Here is an 18,408-nt window from a genome sequence, read left to right on the forward strand (position 1 = left end):
TCCTGTATGACCAATACTGGCTGTGATGGAATAACCACATCACTGGACAAGACAAGGGTTGCTGATGTCATTTATCTAAAAGGCCTTTGACACAGTCTCCTACTACATTCTTCTTTATAAATTGGAGAGACATGGATTTGATGAGTGAATGGCTGGATGGGTATGAAACTGGTTGGATAGCTGCAGCCAGAGGTTACTGGTCAATGGCTCAGAGTCCCAGTGGACATCAGTGATAAGTGGTGCCCTTCAGGGATCTGCATTGGGGCCAGGGTTACTTATTATCTTCATTAAAGACATAGATGAAGGGATCAAATACACCCTCAGCAAATTTGCTGATGACACCAAGCTGATGATAGTGCTGTTGACACTTCTGAAGGACGAGATACCATCCAAAGGGACCTGGACAGGCTTGACAAGTGGGGACATGGGAATCTCATGAGGTTTAACAAGACCAAACACAGAGTGCTGCAACTGGGTCAGGACAACACCCAGTATAAACACAGGCTGGGGGATGCACAGATCCAGAGCAGCCCTGCCAGGGAGGATTTGGTGATGCTGGTGGGTGAGAGGCTGGACATGACCCAGCCATGGGCTCTCACAGCCCAGAGAGCCAAAGGTGTCCTGGGCTGCATCCAGAGCCCCGTGGGCAGCAGGGGAGGGAGGGGATTCTGCCCCTCTGCTCTGCTCTGCTCTGGTGAGACCCCACCTGCAGGGCTGCAGCCAGCTCTGGGGTTCCAGCACAGGAAGGACATGGACCTGTTAGAGGAGGGCCACCAAGCTGGTTAGAGGGATGGAGCACCTCTCCTATGAGGAAAGGCTGAGACACCTGGGATTGCTCAGCCTGGAAAAGAAAAGGCTTCAAGGTGACCTAATTGTGACCTTTCAGTACCTGAAAGGGAGCTTACAGGAAAGATGGAGTGAGACAATTCACAAGAGCATGTAGTGACAGGACAAGGGAGAATGGTTTCAAACTGAAAAAGAGTAGGTTTAGATTGCATCTCAGGAAGAAATTCTTTGATATGATGGTGGTGAGGCACTGGAACAGGTTACCCAGAGAATCTCTTGTGGGTGCCCTGTCTCTGGAAAGGTTCAAGGCCAGGCTGGATGGAGCTCTAAGCAACCTGGTCTAGTGAAGTGTCCCTGCCTAAGGCAGGGGAGTTGGAGCTAGATGATCTTTGCAGTCCCTTCCAACCCAAGCCCTTCTGTGATTGTCAAGATATTTCCAATAGTCAGGGTTTGGGGTTTTTCATCTCTAACTTTTGATAGGAAATGTAATTTCAAACATGAAAAATCTTTCTCAGTAAAAGATTTTCTGAAACTTGTTTTATCTGTCTCAAAGATTCTGATTAACAATGGCTAAATTTCTAAAAAGGAAGGTGATTAATTTTTTAGGTGACTAAAGGTTTCTAATTTTTTTACTCTTATAAATGACTGATAGTCTCCTGGGCATGGGTTAACTGGTTTTCACTTCCATTGGTACAGATTTTTGAGAGATCTAAAAGGGGCAAATCCAGTTTGAAATGCTGGGAAGTAAAAAGGTTTTAACTCCTAATGAATAAACCATTGGAGTTCTTTGTTTGCATTAGAAAGGTGGATTGAAGGGTGCATTACACATTTCCCTTCAAGTCAGTTTTTGTAGTACCTTGCTTAGGTCAGAAAATAAATAGAGCGTTTTAAAGGGCACCCAAATGTGATGCAGCTTTACAGAGTAGAAGATGCCAGCTTTGATCTTCATTCATTTTTTTAAGCATTTACCATTCTTTTCCCAAATACTTACATTTCTTTGTGAAATAAAGTAATTCCATTATGTTCTTTATAAAATGAGATAATGAGTCATATTTCTTCAGGCTGGGTACCTGCTTTTCCTAAAGACAGAACTGGTCATGGATGTTTTTAGGAAACATTTAGGAGAAAAGTACCTTTTGCAGTCATGTGGCACCAATACATTGTGTGCTTTTGGTGAAATGTGTCTGGGGGTGGGAGGCAATAGCAGACTCTCCTAGATGAACATAAGCCCCATCAATAGGGCAGGGGTTGGCAAAGGTTGTGTGTGCACAGGAGTGTTTCTGCTCTGACCTGCTGTGGTGCCCCACAACATTCACCAAGAACTGTGTGCAAGGCATAGGAAATCTCTGATCCAAATCCTGCCCTTCTTCATGCCATAGCTGGGGGCCAAAGATTCAGTTCTAAGACTTCTGCAGAAACTTATGTCTCTATTAAGAAGAAATGTTTAGATATGGAATATGTGGGAGGAGTACAGGTCCAATTTTAAAAATACAAATAACAAGAACCCTTCAAACCCAGTTCTTCCTTTTTGTCATAAAAGGTAGCCACTTGAGAAATCTCAACTGTTTTCCTGAAAGGAAGTTACATGTGATGCTGACAATACAGAGAAACTGGCAGAGGAAATAAACTAATTTTTTCTCATGTTTCTACTGTCAGTAGTGGGAGTAGGCCTTTCTGTGCTCAAAGTGAACATTTCTTGTTTCTAGAAAGCGTGACATTTCTTGACCAGCTGCTGTAAGGAACAGCAAGAAAATAGTTTATTAAATTTTAATACATATTGTGTTTAGGTATTAAACACAAAGCCAAAGCCAGCTTTAATATTTCATTTGCTGGCACACTAATGTTCTTAGCCACTTTTATTGGAACTTGGGGTGTTTTCATCATAAGAAATTTTATTTCAGAACTTTCTTATTCATAACCATTTGTAAGAATTTTGATAGGTGCTTTTACAGAAATTTTGTGTCCAGAATGACTTTCAGGACTGGAGCCCACTCTTTTGAAATTTAATTTGCTTAATGTTTTATTGACACATTTTAAAAAATAAGAAAAAAAAAAGCAGTGTAGCTATTACTTGTAAGTAAATTCAGACTGCATGTGATGTTAAATAACAGAAGATCAAAATGACAAGCAGAAAGAACAAACTTATGAGTGCATAATCAGATGTACAATATATGTTTGGTGTAGAGATGTTCAGTGTAGCATAAAAGATGTAGCATTTGCTGAAGAAGCACTAACACATAAGAAAAAACATTTTGAGGAGGCAAAACAAAAGGAGAACAGAAGCTGAGAAAATCATATTGTTGAGCTGGAAACTGCTCTGCAGCTCTTTTCATGTGTACATTATCCCACAGTCCTTGCATTCATCCTGGTAAAATCACCTGTTGCTACTGAGGTGAAAAATACCAAAGCCATTCACTGACTGCAAAAGCAGCTTTCCCTGATCATGCGTTTGCCATCACCAGAAAAAATGCTAGAGATTGCATTGCTGCTTAGGTGGATTAAGTGTTCATGAAGCTGATGAAATCCCAGTTTCTGGTGGGAAATTCTTCCAGAAGTTGTTGCACATGAATTTCCTTAATTAGTTATATCTTCTAGTCCAAGAACCTGTATAATTAAACATATTGGGTTTGTTCTGAAAAGTAGTATTTTAATTTTAAAATACTGTAGAAATGTATATTTCTCTGTATTTTGATCTCTTTGAACCCCCAAATGGTCTGCAAGCCCTCCTTTTAACTCTTTTGCTTGTATTAATTTATTTGTGTAGTTTCTGCTTTGGAAGATGAAGAGATTTTCTTATGACACATGAACAGATGATTTTCTAAGCTCTGCCATAATGAAAGATTGATGAAACACAGAGATCTGCTGATGAAAGTTTAATCTGAGGATGTGGCTGCTATCTCACCTCAGGCAGAAGTGTTTTCCAGGAGACTGTAATCACTCTCTCCATAGGTTACACTATTATCCTGACCTTTGGAGTTTCTTATTTAACAGTCCTGGGGTAGCAAAGGCTTCCTCATTTGGTTAACTTGGGCTATGTGGTGATTTTGTGTTTCATCCCTTGTTTTCAATTGATCAGTCAGTAAAATATGTTTGATTTTAAAAGGCCTGGAGTGCCTTCATAAAACCATGAACAAAAGCAGATTCCTAAAAATTGGTGGGTATGCATGGATGTGTACGCTGAGCTCCTGTGTTTGATATGTGTATATGGGCATTAGAGGAAAATAAATGTCCTGTATACATGCAACCCTTTGGCAGACTTGGTGATAACTTGTGATTTTTAAAAGTCAAAAACCTCTGTCATTTGTAAAACCTTCCTCTCCTCCTGTTCTGAAAACAGTATTCATTTAGTATTATTTGTAAATAAGAACAGTCCTTGCAGTTGCATAAATAGTTTGATTTCAAGATCACTAGGGTCATTGTCACATGGAGGTGTCACAGGTGTATCAGTGAATAATTGTCAGTGCTGTGTTTGCTTCCTAACAAGCCATGCATGCCATGTTTTTCTCCTCGTCATTAAAAGCATGTTTACAGCCTCGGGATGCACTGAGGCTGTAAAAGGGCTGCTCTTCTCTCTTGTGAGCAGCATGACTGTACATTAATCATTCCTCAGGTTGGGTTTTGTCTCTCCTCCTGGACTGCTGGTGCATGCCCTTTGCTTTCTGAGCAGCTCACTAACAAGGAAGAGAGAAAAGGCAATGGCTCATCAGTTTTGTAGATGAGATTCCGTTAGCACATTTCCCTGAGTCCTCCTTTATCTTCGTTGCTCCTCCACCAGTCTAAAGCCCACCTCAAGTTTTAAAAAATCTAAAGGACTTTAACTGCCTTGAAGATCAGAGTTTCTTGTCTCCTGGTGACTTCATACAACAGCAGCATATCCAGCTGAAATAGTCTGTGGTCAGCTGGCAAGGAGGGCTGCTGGTGAATTCAGGAGACATCTTTGGTGGGTCTGAATATGGAACTGGACGGGGTGGGCACCTGGTGTGTTGGACAGAACACACAACATGTGTCTGTTCATCCACTAGCCTTGTCAGCACACAGAGCAGGCTTGTTTTCAGTGTATAGTTTGTGTGTTTTCTGACAGGCAGAGGAGGGAGCCTGGTTGCTTTTGGTTCTTAAGTGATGGGAGAGGCACATTCTCTGGTATTAAAGTTTTCTGACCACAGACACTCTGACTGGATGATGTGAATGTGTTGTGCTCCCTCCTCTGCCCCATTTTATCAGGTGGGGATGTCCATTGCCCTGCTGCTCTGAACTGCTGCTGTTTTTCTGCTGCCTAGACATAGGAATAAAATGAAGCTGAGATTCAGAAAGGGGAGAAAGGCAGACAGGGCCTTGAAGAAAGTAGAAAATGGATGCACACATGATGAGGCTCAAGCTGCCTCAGAAGGGGAGAGCAGGCAACTAAATGAATAGATGCCCCAGGTCAGATGGACATAATCCTCTAAGCTGAAAGAGAAGAGAGCCCTGACAACAATATGAATTATCTGAGCTCTGTTATCTCAGGAGCTGTTAGGACAAGAGAAAACTTTTGGGGTGATATAAGAGAAAAATGGGACAAATCTGTGGCAAATGGGAACAATATGATATAAAGTTATGGCTCAAATTCCTCAGAATATGGGGAATTAAAAATAGTATGCTGCCTTGCTTTTTCCATGGTTAACAAAAATGCCTGGGTTTCAGAGGTGTTTAACACCTGTGCTGTCCACTGACTACAGTAGGATCTCTGCACATTCAGGGTCTTTGAAAATCAAGTGTCTAAATTCAGATTTAGTGGCTTCTAGATGTATCATTCAGGAAGGTGTTTAAGTTTTTTTGGACTGCCTTCCCTCTGAGGTGATGATTGAATGTGCTCTGAGTCTTTCTTCAGTTCTATGAGAGAAGCTTATCAATCTGCACAAGATAATGAATAATAAACTTTCTTTTCTGCATTAGCGACATGGTTGAGAAAAGCAGAAAATAAATTAAAACTGAAATGGTGTTTGCACCTGCTCTTCTGAAAAGATAACACCTCTCAAAGAATGTGTAATTTCAGCTGAGCTCTTCAATCTCTGAAACACCACTAATCAATATTGCCTATTCCCTTCGGTCCCTGTAACCTTGGAATAAGGACAAAACATACTGTAAGAAATCACATAAATAGGGCATAGGTGAAGGATTACACTGGAGAAAAAGGATTTTACTGGCTTTTCTGACCTCTCTTCTTAGCTGAGTTTTTACAGTTATCTTTTGCTTTTTCTTCTTCTCTAAGCCAGCTGCATTTGAAGATCCTTTTCTGTATGTTTTGGTAGCATTTTCCCTTCTCATTAAGAAATAGTTTAGGTAGTTATTTATGCAAAACTTCTCATTTATATCCATAAGTTCTGGCATCATTGTTTGGAGGTGCAGTGTGTTCTAGGAGGGAGTAATGAAACAATACAGCTGTGAAAGGGAGAATCCAGTCAAGCTTACAGAATTGATGTGTTTTAAAGCAAACATGGTCAAGTAGGTGCAAAAAGCTGCATGTGTGCATTCATACTTTGATTCATTAAACTGGTTTATTTTAGCTTTGGGATTTAACATGAAAGACACAGTAGACTGAAGATGCATTGAAATAGGCTGGTATTAACTTGAAATATTATCTAATTTGAAACACCTGTAGTTTTGCACCAGTGGTTTTCTGTTGCTGGTGGCTTCAACTGGGGCAGCATCCTTCTATCCTTTCTGAGTAATCTCACTAATGAGATGAAAAAATATTACATAGAAACACAGAATCAATTAGGTTGGAAAAGATCTCTGAGATCATTAAGTTCAACCTTAGAGTCCAGTCACCACCCTGTCAACTCGATTGTGGCACCAAGTGCCACATCCTGTCTTGAACAGGGATGGTTACCCCACCACCTCCCTGGGCAGTCCATTCCAATGTCTAGTCACTCTTTCTGGGAACAAATTCCTCCTGATCTCCAACCTGAACCTTTTTAAATAGCACTTGGAATTATTCCACTGTAAAAGTTTCAGTTAAGACAAATGATATATCTAGATGTGGACTAAAAATAAGCACTGTGATATAGTCAGGTTGTATCAATTAATGAGATGGCATATTGACTGAGTCCCTGGCTTAAAGCCTTTATACAAATTTGTGCTAGAAAATCTCCACACATTCCCTGTTGTTTCAGCTATTAAACTCAAACATTTCAGGATACAGCTAGAGTAATCCATGAATTTAAGCAGCTATCACAGAGGCCCTTGAGAACAGCTGAGCTGCCTGTGAACGTGTGCGTGGCTCAGGAGAGCTACTGGCTGCCATTTTGGGGTAGAAATCTGATGAGTTCTTCTACTATTCTTTTCTCTGTATGTTAATTGAGCAGACTCTGTGTCCAGGCTGGATTTCTGTAAGTAACTGCTGCTTCAACTCCGTGGCAAAACAGTGATGCAAGTGATGCAAAAAAGCAGCTGCTGTCCAGCTCTGTACCTGTCACCAGGAAACATCCATCTTCCTCCCAGACTCTCTACAACCCTGCTAGATTTCAACACCCCGTTAGAAGCTTTGATCCTGCCTCTCAACCAAAGATGGTTTAAACTTACCTTATTTACATTGTGTGGTCATCACTTGGGTGCATACTCCTTTTGTTGATTCCTCTCCAAGGAGGCTGTGCAAACAAAAAATACCAACTTCCTTCCCAAGCCAGCTGGAGGCAATTGAAGGTGCCTGCCTTGCATTCACCCCCTTTATCTTCAGCAGTGCTGAAGTTAGTCTTAATTACACATCTCTCAGAAGCTGTATCAAGATAGGGACTGTGTATAGAGGGAGCCACCTATGGAATAAGTGGCTGTCAAATAATTAAAAAATGCTTTTCTTAAAAACATAACAAAACAAAAAAGATTCAATAGTAACTTTTTTGTATTCTTTCATTCTCATCTCAAGACCTTTTCTAAGTCTAAGGTCTCTGTAGCAGATGAGAGAAAACCAAATTAGTCCACAAGTGTTTTCACTTTGTTAGTCTAATGTATATTGAACCTGTTCTGTTAGTACTAAGGTGGACATATAAAAACCTTCTGAGGAGAAAAGCCAAAGAAAATATAGGCCATTGAAGAGAAGAGCAATGTTTTACAAAAAATTGTGCCAAGAATGCTTACTAACACCTTGCTGGCTAAAAGTTCATAAATCTGTCTGCAACCTTGGTTGTATATTTGTATGGCCAGTAAAACACTTTTCTGTTGTGTAGTGGTTCACTTGAAAATGTAAACCTTTTGCAAGACATGTAATTACTTTGCTTATTGTTTTCTATTATGAGCAAAACTTTGATTTTATAAAAATTGTTACCGGGCAATTAATTTCAGAGAAAATAATTGAGAGGGAAAAATATTTGTGCGGCAGAAAGTGTTTAATTCAATTATCTCACTGTTATGCTAGTTAATAAAATGTGGGAGATTCACAACTTTCTAATGTAGCAAATGAAGAAGCAAAAGTACAGACAGAGACCTGTGTAGCTCTTCCTCCTGTCCAAACACCTTATGTCAGTATTGTACTGGTGGGTTAGAGAGAGTTGTATATAGGATGTAGATGTTAGAGATTATATTAGAGAGGTGTATGTAGGATGTTTCTATATACACCTTTACTGTGTAAATATTTATATCCACCTAGATAAAAACACCTTTGATCTTTGCATGAGTGTTTTCCTGATATCAAGAGGATTTGTGACATGTCTATGTATTTGTAGACCACTGACTGTCTTCTGGCATTTGCTATATGCAATAGCAAAATGAGGTACAGCTTTGACCTGTGTCTCTATGCACAGTCACAAACTCGACTACCTGTACTTATATAATAATTTGAAATGTGCCTCTAAGAGGATTCTCTTGCTATCAATTTTGCTCTTCAATTATTTAAGTGTCACATCTACCTCTGGATGCTTTTTCACATTTGCTGCTAGATGATTGCAATTCAAATATTTATATGCAGTGCATTTTTATGTAAATCATAGCATATACTGTCTTATCCATTCCATGTATTTAGAAAGCATTTTCATTTCAGGATTTTAATTCTGAGAATAGTATGTTGGCTTCTTTCCTAACACTGGCTCCACCAGGGAAAAGGGCCTTTGTTTTTTAGGGGTATTCAGCACAATTTGGCCTCTGGCATTGGAGGTAGATTGCCTGCTGAAGCCTCTTTGATATGTGCAGATTGATTAGCAGAAATTTAAACACTACTTTGAGCAAACGAAAATAGTTTTATCAACAGATTATTCAGGTGTCTTAAACATTTAGGGATTTATTTACTGACTGACTTGGTTTTGTATTCAGAAATTTTTACATTAGTGTCTGTAATTTTTTTAAGAAATTTGTGCCTAGTGACACTGAAAAATTCATGTGCGTTATACCTCTTCTGATGACAGTGACCTTCACACAAATGCTGTTTGTCTTTATCCCATAAAAATGCTTTCAATTTCTAATCTGAATTAATGCATTAAACATAGAACTCAAATATCTCTAAAATTTCAATATTTTATTGCTTGAAGTTCTCCTCTCCCCACCTTGATTAATTTCCAAGTTGGCTGGATGTACACTTGTGCCCTGAGTTGGACCAAATTCCCTTATAATTGATGGGAAGTTTTTTATTAGCTTGACCATGAGTTGAGTTAGTCCCTGACTTACAGAGGTGGACCTCCAGGACCTGAATGCTGCTCAGCAAAATCAATGCAGTACCTCTGGGGGTGTAGATGTTATTTCTTTTGCAGGACTAAGGTTCTCATACAAGCAAAAAATAGCAGGGGGGAAAGTAAGGAGCCTACTATGGTTCTTAAAAGAATATGAAAGAGTTAAAGGTCTGCAAGGTGGCTGTCTTCAATATTTGTCATAATATTCTCCTCATCCTATGTTTAACATCAGTGAAGTGAGTTTTTCCACTTCAGACAAGACCCTGTGAAAGTCAGCCTGCCTGTGTTCTGGGATAGCTCATGCTGGCACAGCAGGGTCTGTAATGATGCTGGATTTGCCAGCAAGATGCAGAAAGAGGCACTGTAGATTACCTACAGAATTATTCTTTAGTAGCTCAGATTGGAAGGGCCCAGCTGGGTCCTTATGGCAGACAGTCTCAGAGCAGTGGAGGTCCTTCCTTTGGAAAGCTACCACAGGTGTAGTTCAATTTGCTAAGGGTAAATTGAACTGCATTTGCTTGGCAGTGGTGTTTCATCAGTCCTTCATTGATTAAGAAGTTTATTTTCTGCCTCTTCCTTTTTTGCAGTGTCTGAAGAACCTAAAGAAACTTCATATATGTATCTCCAACAATGTAGATATGTGTTTAAGATTGATAGTACCCACACCCACAATAAAATAAATTACTAAGATTCATTTTTTTTTTCTATTTGGAGGACACTTGTGTGTATTTATTTAGGGAAATAGCTTTTCATCTCTGCTTTTACTCAACCACCATCAGGAACATAATGAGATGGATTAGACAAGCAAACTGAGCAATTGTTCTTGCCCTCTGATCATTTATGGAGTACATACATAGCTCCAAGGGCCTTAATGGAAAAAAGACAAACAAAGCTCTTCTGGAGTATTGCCAACCCAGGCTTTTACAAATGTTATATTCATTTTGTCACTTTGGAATGTTTAGGATTCAAGGTAGTATTTCAAATTTTCTTCATCCATCCATGGATTTTTGGAAACTCATTTTGTGATGTGTATGGAGGTTCTCATATACTTGCCTGAATCCAAGATTTAAACCTTCTGAAATGTTTCCTCACTTGCCTCTCACTTTCTCTCCTCTTTTCAAAAATAATAAGAGATTTCAGATAAATTAGAAGATTGGCACTGCTGTTAGTCTGTGATAATTTTTGATGAAAGTATATGATCATGATGAGGGGATGTTTTAAGTTTCTAGGTTGTTAAAGACTAAAGAATACTGTAGTGCTCTGAGGTTTGCAAAAAGGACAGGATTTTTTGTTTCCTGGAAGTGTCAGAATGTTTTGTGTCAGGGATAGGAAGGATGCTTCAGAATAGCAAAGGCAGGGCTAGTTTGGGAAGCATTTGTTTCTCTTCCTGTGAGTCAGAAGTGGAGCTTCTGAGTGCTGCAGTAGCACGAGCTGGGATGCAAACCTGCTCTGGCTTTTGCCTCAAGTGTAGGGACTGCAAGGGTACAGCTGTGAGCCAGCAGTGTGAGTGCAGCTGCTAGGACTGACTGAAATACACTCTTGGCCTCACAATATGAATATATTGCTATATTATAATTTTTCTTTTACTCAAACTGAAGCAAACTGCAACCTGAATCCAAGTTGGATATTCATAAACTAATTTTCTTTTTTCCTCAAAATTTTGTGTATGGGAAACCCTTGGATCCAGTCCTTGCCACATGCTCAGGAGGAGTATGAGGATCTCAGATAGATGCTGATTGTTTTTGTATCTTCAGCTCATCTATAGCTCTGCTAGTCTTACATGGGCTGTGTGTGCTGGGATAGTTGATATTTCACTGTGAGATACAGCTTCTGGCCATGCAATGGGAATATTTGATCAGTTTAGGGAGAATGTGATCCCACCCCTGTGGGGATAAGCTAATTTCATTCACTCAGGTGTCCTGCTGCTCACTGGCAGTTTAACCAGAGAATTGGGCACCTCATTGCTACCAAGTGCATGGAGATCTGCCCAGATTCTTTACAGTGTTACCCATTCCCTCCTGATGAGCTTGGCTGAGCCTCATCCCCAGTGAGGAGCACAGCAGCCTGGGAAGCAGCTGGGGACCCATGAGAGGGCACCACAGGACAGCTGGGAGAGCCTAGAACCACACAGGTGTCATTTATACACCAGGCATGCCCCAAAACACCCCCTCTACCTTGATTTGGCACTTTTGGCAGCGCAGGAGTTGAATTTGTCAGCTCTTCATGAGCTGAGAGCTCTCCTGGGCTGTTTTCAGCTTGCCAGGGCTGGCTGCTGGTGATGTTTTTGTCAGTGTAAATTTGACCCATTACTTGCTGTAAGCTTATTTGTTCTGCAGCCTGCCTTGTACTGTAAATTGCAGTACAAAGATCCTTCCTGCCAAGGGTTTTGGCTGTAAGTTAACAGTGCCTGGCTGGCAGAGGGAAATGGGACTCAGTGTGGTGTTTGTCCTGGAAATTTTTTTGTGTTTTTGGTAGCAGTTGTTGCTAGGGAGAGCTTGTCAGCCAAACTTGGCATCCAGTGGGGAGTTCTGTGATTTCCAGGACTGGTCTCAAAGCTTATTGATAATTATTCTTTACAGTACAGTTCATGAAAGAAGACTTCTGTGTGAGCTTTACCTTTCATTTTCAGAATAAAACTTGTCCAAGTAAACTGGGAGAAAACAAAAGCCAGATGCCACCACCATTACCCTGAAGCCTATAACTAAAATTTTTAATTCATGTTTGGATTCATGGTTTTGGGTGTGATTGAGAATTGATAAAGCTAAGTTTTGCCACAGCAACACAGTTATAGTTATTAAGCAAATTGTTTATGCACAAATGGGAAGAGATTTGGCTCAGATTGTTTTTCATTTTTAGAAACTGCCTGCTGGCCAAGCCCTGGGAGATTTTCTGTATCTGGTGGCAGAGGTAAATCTGTTGCCCTTTTCATACATATCAACTAGAAGTAACAAACTTGGAGGAGCAGAGGGTGTGGGGCAAGGGAACATGAAATGCTGCAACCAGGGCAAGTTATTCCTTGAAACACATTTATATCTAGCCATGTCATTACTGACAGGTGCACAGGCAGTAAGTGTGGCATCTACCAAAATATCAAAACCTACACAGGATTAGAATTTAACCCCAGTTCACTTTTTGAAAAGCCAACTAATAACTTGAAAACTGAGATTTAGTTTTAATTATACTTTTTTTACAGGTTTATAAAGTTTTGCTGAATCTCTTTTTCTCTCTTCATACTGAAGGATGATCAGAGAAGAGCAGTTCTCTCCCACAAACTGTTCCAGCATATTAAAATGGCAAAATCTGGCTTCTCTCCTTAGAAGCCTTTTAAGTAGAAGTCTGACATTGTTTTCATGAGTGCTGTTGTTTGGCCAGCTGGAAGGCTACCATACCCTCTTGTATTCTCCTTACCAAGACTGAAAGAGGACAGCAGCAATGAAGAGGGTTGTTGTAATAGTTAATAGTTATAAAATCATTTCGGTCCTCATTTTCAAATGTAAAGAAATTACAATGAATGCATATTGGAACCTGGATTATAAATGTAATATGTTTATATTTTGGCCCATTAGCCAGTTTCAGGTGCCACTTCGTTTGTCCATAAAATGCCCCTTTCTTTCCCCACATGTGAATTCCACACTTGTGTCAAGACTTTTGAGAAGTTCCTTGGTCAATGCAAAAATCATTCCATGGCTTTGACTTCTTCTTAGCACTGGGCATTCAGCACATCCAGGGACGAGCTGGAACTGTTTTATCTTAGGCAGCATCAACAGATTTGTTTATTAAATTCCCTCCTGTTACTCCCTGGAAATCAGTGGAAAGCTTTTAAGAAGGCACAGGTTGTTGCTTGAGCATAACTGGTCCTGCCAGACCTTGTTGGTGATAAGCTGGAGGAAAGGAAGCTGCTTCCAGAATCCATCTGTCCCCAGCTGCTTCCCAGAATCCATCCCACTAGACTCTGAGGGTGTATTTAGGTGGTGAAAGAAACATCCTGCTCCTTAAGCATCTGTGTGGCTGAAAGAAGTGACTGCCAGCAAAGTGTCCTTAACTGCTTTTCACCCTCTCAGCTCTGCTGGTGGAGATGTCCATGGTCATGTTCCTTACTTTACTTTCACTCAGACTGGGCTCAGATAATTTAAAGAGAGTTGTTGGAGGGCATTTTCATGTTGGCTGCTTTTCTTGGGAGACCACAGGTGTGATCCCACAGACAGCTCTGCTGGCACATTTGAGGGAGGAGTTCCCTCGGATGGAGAAGAGTGACTTGCAGGGTGGTGACCCGTGTCCTTGCAAACTTGGGGTTGTTCCTTGGTCAGAGTTTGCCTTCCCCCTGCACTGAGAAGTGATGTGCAGTGCTGCAGGTAGCTGTGAAAGCTGAATAACCTGGAATGGGGTTTAAGCTCTGATACATTTTAAATGCAGTCCCTGCCAGAAGCAGCTCTTTGTTGCTGATTGAGCACATTTAATGGGGAGTTTTGATAAAAACTAGTGCTCCAGGAACCTTTAGTGCAAGCAACACCTCTAAATTGGATTTACTATTACTGCATGTGCCAGTTCTGGAAAATCAAATTATTTGATGTGTTTGTTTTTACAGCTCAAGGAAAAATCTCATTTCCAGCATAAGCAGATGTAATTTCATTGAAGTAAATGTAGTTGTTACTTGTGTCTGAATTTTTTGATTTAGCTGTAAATCTTTGTTGCCTTTTTAAGGAGACTTTCTTTCTCTGTTGCATGCAGTACAGAGCTACGTTGTGAATGCTTTGCAGAGGTTTTGCAAGATTGAGAGGGGCAGACTCCCTGTGCACTTCAGCTTTCCCCGAAAGATTACTTGTGTCACAAAAGATTAATCTTTGGAGTTTACTGGCCAGAAACACAATGCGTAGCAGCGAGGAGGGAGCCCTGCTGCGGGGCAGGGAGCGGCAGAGGGGATGGCAGGGGAGGAACAGACACACCCCTGGTGGAGCCGGGTTCCAGGGAGAAGCACCCACTCCCGGCAGCTGGAGCCGGCACACGGAGCGGGCACAGCCCGGGAGAGTGGGAGCTGCCATGCTGTGCCTCAGTGCCCTGCAAAATGAATGAGCCGCTGTTCTCGGGGTGCTCGGCCCCCGCCGCTGAAGTGCAAACACGCGGCTGCATCAAGTGCGCTGCACCGTCGGATGCCTAAATACAACTGCCGGAGATGGGGATTATTGACTTGGGGGTTCTGTATGACGTGCTTGGCATTTAATTCCTCTTAGCTGCAACGAAAAGGTAAGAAACTTAAAAAGTGACAAGGAGAGAAGCTCAGCCCTTCCCCCTTCCGCCCCCCCAGACAACAGTTTTGCATTAGTGTAGCCTTTGTCTTGAGCTGTATTTTCAAAGCTCTGGTCTATTAGTCTAAAGCTACTGTGTGGATGCCTGCAAGGCAAATTACAGCTCCTAGTGTGACAAAGGCAAGTCAGATTTCTTTTCTCCTGAGCTGACACTTACCAAGCTTCAGGAGAGCACTGTAGCAGAAATGCTGGACTGTGTGCTGAGCGGTAAGTGTTGGATGCTGTTCTCCCTCTCCTTTATCCCTTCAGATGTTCCTCATTTGAGCAGTAAGCTAACTATGGATCTTGATGATTAATAGGTTTGGGGGACTGTGTTCAGCCCAGAATTACATGTTCCTAAACTGACTGTGCTTACTGACTGCATACTGACCAGCCTGATTCTGTAGAGGCTGATGATTTGTTTTTCCTGTTAATGGATGAAAAGATGCTGTAGTTAAGAACAGCAGAGATCTCGTTTGCTAAAGCGAAGAAAGCTCTGTGTGTTTTCATTCCCAACATACACCACCTGTATAATTATTTATGGCTAATTCCCAGCTAACTTCATGCTAGACAGTCTGGGCTTTCTTTTCTCAGCCCATAATTGACAATGAAAATTGAACAATCTGTGTAAATCTTCAAAAGACATGAACATCTTTAATGGCAAAAGTATTCCACTCTATGTGGGTATACATGCATGTTAAATATATTTAGCTGAAGTGAAATGGTTAGCAGCTCTTTTGACAGAAGAGGAAACTTCATGATTAAATGTAATCTATTGCCTTGAGGTCTCTGTGCTTGCTTAATCCTATGTGAATTTATAAAGAAATTGCAGCAGGAGAAATTTCATTGATTTGTTAATTGATATATAGCTTTGAATCCTTATTATACTGGGTGCATGGGGAAGGAAGAGAGACAAGCACATTTATCTTTTTCTTTAAACTCAGCAGCTTCACTCTTCAATAAGGTTTCTTGCATGTTATGGAGCCTCATTGCTCTCCCTGTTCTGTGCAGTAATTTTTGCTTTCTTAAAGGATAGCTGAGTCTATGAGGGGACTACATGATCTGTTTCATCTTTTAAAACTATGGCTTTAATTACGTCCTTGTAGCTGTTGCTTTGTGGTTAATGTAATTATAACAACTTGTGAGTGAGGAAAAGAACATTATTTAGCCCTGGAGCATTTCTCAGTAAAAAGTGACCTATTTGTTTTCATAAGAATTTAAAAGAGAGAAAAGGAAAGATAGTGGGGTTTTCTTATGTAATACTAGTTATATTTTTTTAAGTTTTTTGTTTGGTTGGTTTTTTGGTTTTTTTTTTGTTTTTGTTTTTTTTGGGGGGGGGAGTTTTTTGTTTGGTTGGTTTTCTTTAGTTTTAATTTTTCTTTTTTTAAGTACTGGTTAGTTTTCCCTTTTACAACAAGTGGGTGTATATACATAAACCCTTTCTATGAAAAAATTTTAAACATAGGTCAGTTGTAGATGGAGAACAAACCATTTGAATTCGTATTTTAGATAATCAAGGTGTGTATTGAAGGTCTGTGGTATTTCTTGTATTGTTGCAGTCTGTTGGGAATTCAGCAAGGCTTTCTGATTCATCATTCACAGTTTCCTGTATTTCATACCATGAAGTAAAACTGTTACAGTGGACAAAGTTCTGTAGGGTTGATATTAGAGTGCTAGTATTGATTCAACTGCACTGTCAAGCTTAAATTTGCTGTGATAGCCTTATTCTCTTGATCAAGTTAATATAGGTCAGCTCTGAAATTTAAAAGTTATAAAAATCAGGGATATCAAGTCAGTAAAAAGTGTTCTGTTTCATTTCCACCTATTAGAAAATAACTGGCATGTCCCAGAACTTTTATTGGTGATCTATGGTGCTCCAGTGATCTGGGAGAAAGGTGGCCTGCTGTTTGACATTCTTCTTGTGCTTCCAGAAATGTGTTTGTTTTCCCTAAGAAGCCAACATGTCCTCATGAGAGGGAAATGATCTGCAGTGTATTATGGAAGATGTCTCTGGTTTACATCAGGAGAGGAGGCACCTGGGTTGGCCATGTGCTCCAGGGTGCTCTAAGTGCACCCACTCTTTAATCTCAGGTTTTCAGTCACTGAATGTGTGCAGATGAGGGAAACCCTGAAGGAATGGCAAAATGACCTGAGGTTGCTTATTCATAGAGAGGACTTAAGAATAACAAGGAACCAAGCCTGGCTGTCAGATACCAAACTATGAAACTTTCATAGTTTCATAGCTAGATGTCACATTGATACCTGACAAAATAACAAAAGCTTACTGATTCAGAAAGTTTGTACTGAAAAATAAACTCTTCTGGTTTCAAGAGTAAAATTTAGTCTTTAGAAAAAGTGGATTTGTCAGGGTGCCTATTTTTTTTTATTTTAAAAATAGAATCTGATTAGGTTATAGTAGGCTTCATAATATATAATTAGCAACAGAATGCCAGATCAAGCCATCAATTTTTAAGCAGAGCTCTTCTTTGCTACCAGTGGAGAATTGCTTAAAAATTGATGGCACAATCTGGCCCACAATAACAGGGGATTCATGCAGAAAGCATTACTTGTAATTCTACTCAGTCTCCATCCTGGTGATGGCAGGGACCCAGAAACTCAAGACCAGTCTGCTGGAATAGTCTGCAATTTCCATACTTGTTGGGAGACAAAAGGCTTAAGGACTACTTAAAAAAAAGACAACCAAAACCAAATAACAAACAAACTAAAACAAAAAGCAAAAACCCATACACAAACAAACAAAACAAAATAAACAAAAAACTGTACCAAAGTCTTAGAAAAATCACAAACCACGGCTATTTTCCTTTCATTAAAAGAAACTATTTTTCTCATGGCATACAAAAGTGAAAGACATAATCATTCTCTAAGCACCAGGAGGCTTTCAAATGCACAGAAATTAAGGTTGTTTCCTTTATTTTTTCATGTTGTGTTGTTGAGGTATGACTACATTTTACATAGGGATTTTGTTGCATTAAGTGCTCCTAGACTTTGTAATTACAATTTAGAGAACCAGAATAGGACCTCTTCTGTGCCTCAGAGGATGTGCTCAGGCAAATACTTGTAACTGTAAATAAAGATGAAAGGCTCATGCAATGGACTGTAATTTTTAATCAAGTTAAATATGTTTTACTCCATTAAAACTGTATGGTAATTGACAGCAAAGGAATTTCAACTGGTTGTTATCTGTTAGGAAGAGAGATGGTCAGGGCTGCTGCTGGTCTGTGTAATCCCATATGAAAATGTTGAAGGACCATGGAAGTTTCAGGGCAGGCTTTTGTAGCTCATTATGGTATAGTTAATACATGGCAGTGGCAGCCCTTTTTTTTTTTCCCTGATCTGCTTAAAAAAGACAGCTGAGGAAGTTGCAGTATGCCAGACTCCAGGGGAAGCTACAGGAATGAAGAGGTGTGGAGTGTTAACCTGTCTTTACAAGTTAGCTGAATGCATCAGTCACAAATGCTTGGGCTGCAGACCTCTGCCAGGTACAGGGGATTAAACTCCTAACATTTTCCAGACTTATGTGCAGTGCAGTGCCACACTAAAACATCATCCAAGCATGAGAACATCACCTTGACCCTTAAATACCTTTTTGGAGGTGACAAAACCAAAACCTCTCAGGTGTTTTGGTGTGATTTGCTCTCCATCCCATTGTAGTCTTACAGTCGCCCTTGTTGAAGCAGAAGACACAA

At 40.3% G+C, this 18,408-nt stretch overlaps 1 protein-coding gene across 14 annotated transcripts in view; it reads left to right on the plus strand.

Annotated features, from left to right (window-relative positions):
• The window catches only part of APBB2 (amyloid beta precursor protein binding family B member 2), a 164,814-nt gene that overhangs the window by 125,542 nt on the left and 20,864 nt on the right, over window positions 1-18,408 (plus strand). Inside the window, exon 1 of one of the 14 annotated variants that reach the window (XM_054633566.2) lies at window positions 14,351-14,660. The exons of 12 other annotated variants lie outside the window; for them this stretch is intronic. The gene's annotated coding sequence lies outside the window, so the exon portion shown is untranslated. Of the gene's footprint in view, window positions 1-14,350; window positions 14,661-14,780; window positions 14,930-18,408 lie in introns of those variants that run through there. One more of the 14 variants, XM_077177590.1, reaches the window with a different exon arrangement.

Source organism: Agelaius phoeniceus, chromosome 4, assembly GCF_051311805.1.
Source record: "Agelaius phoeniceus isolate bAgePho1 chromosome 4, bAgePho1.hap1, whole genome shotgun sequence".
NCBI classification, from domain to species: Eukaryota; Metazoa; Chordata; class Aves; order Passeriformes; family Icteridae; genus Agelaius; species Agelaius phoeniceus.